This window comes from Galeopterus variegatus, unplaced genomic scaffold (genome assembly GCF_000696425.1).
Source record: "Galeopterus variegatus unplaced genomic scaffold, G_variegatus-3.0.2 Scaffold15474, whole genome shotgun sequence".
NCBI lineage: Eukaryota > Metazoa > Chordata > Mammalia > Dermoptera > Cynocephalidae > Galeopterus > Galeopterus variegatus.
Window position 1 is genome coordinate 2676 of NW_007741585.1, and position 1856 is coordinate 4531.

Sequence of the window (1856 nt, forward strand, 5' to 3'; positions counted from 1 at the left end):
CTCTATTCTGTTTTACTGGTCTGAGTGTCTAATTTATGCCAGTACCATGCTCTTTTGGTTACTATAGCTTTTAGTATCATTTGATGTCAGGTAGTGTGATGCCTCCAGCTTAATATTTTTTTGCTCAGCATTGCTTTGGCTATTCGGGGTCTTTTGTTGTTCCATGTGAATGTTAAGATTGTTTTTTTCTATTTCTGTGAAGAATTTCATTGGTATTTTGATGGGGGTTGCATTGTTTCTGTATATTGCTCTGGGTAGTATGTACATTTTCACAACGTCAGTTCTTCTAAGCCAAGAACATAGATTGACTTTCCATCCTTTTGTGTCTTCTTTAATTTCATTTATTAGTGATTTGTAGTTCTCATTGTAGTGATCTTTCACCTCCTTGGTTAAATTGATTCCTGGGTATTTTATTTTGTGGTGACTATTGTAAATGGGCTTACTTTCTTGATTTCTCTATTATTTCATTATTGGAGAATATAAATGCAACTGATTTGGGGGCATTGAGTTTATATCCTGCAACATTACTGAAATTGTTAACCAGATCTAAGAGTTTTCTTGATAGAGTCTAGGTTTTTCTATATATAGGGCCATGCCATCTGCAAATAGGGACAGTTTAACTTCATCTTTTCCAATCTGGATGCCCTTTATTACTTTCTCTTGCCTGATTGCTCTGGCTAGTACCTACAGTACTACGTTAAATAGGAGTGGCGAGAGTGGACATAATCCTTGCCTTATTCCTGTTCTTAAGGGAAAAGCCTTCAGTTTTTCCTCATTCAGGATGATATTGGTGGTGGGCGTGGCATAGATGGCTTTTATTGTGTTAAGATACTTTCCTTCTGTATCTAATTTGCTGAGAGCTGTTGTAAAGGGATGTTGAATTTTGTCAAATGCTTTTTCTGCATCTATTGAGATAATCACATGTTTGTTTTTCCCTGATTTTGTTCGTGTGATTATCAAATTTATTGACTTGTGTACGTTGAACCATTCTTGCATTTCTTGGATGAACCCCACTTGATGATGATGTATAATTTTTTTGATGTGTTGCTGCACTCTGATTGCTACTGTTTTACTGAGGATTTTTGCATCTATGTTCATCAGAGGTATTGGTCAGTAGTTTTCTTTTTTGTTGTTGTATCTTTCTGTTTTTGGTATCAAGGTGATGCTAGTCTTAACGAATGAGTTTGGGAGAGTGGCCTCTGTTTCAATTTTTTAGAATAGTTTGAGGAGAATTGGTATTAATTCCTCTTTAAATGTTTGGTAAAATTTAGCAGTAAAGCCACCCAGTCCTGGGCTTTTTTTGTTCAGAAATTGCTGATTACCACTTCAATTTCATTGCTTGTTATAGGTTGTTCAAGTTTTCTATTTCTTCTCAGTTCAGTCTTAGTAGTTGCCATATGATCATTTATAATAGTCTCTAATGATTTTTCTGTTTATGTGGAATCAGTTGTAATGTCTCCTTTTTCATTTCTGATTTTTCATATTTGGGTTTCTCTCTCTCTCTCTCTCTCCGTCTCTCTCTCTCTCCCGCTCGCTCACTCTCGCTCTCTCACTCTCTCTCTATTAACCTACCTAATGGTTTGTCTATTTTATTTATCTTCTCAAAAAAACAACTTTTTGTTTCATTGATTTTTTTTATTGTTTTTGGGGTCTCAGTATCATTTAGTTCTGCTCTAATTTTTATTATTTCTTTCTACCTACTCACTTTGGGATGCGATTGTTCTTGTTTTAATAGTTCTTTTAGGTATAGAGTTAGTTTGTTTACGTGAAATCTTTCTATATTTTTGATGTAAGGATTTATTGCTATGAACTTCCTCTTAGTACTGCTATTGCAATATTCCACAGGTTTTGAAATC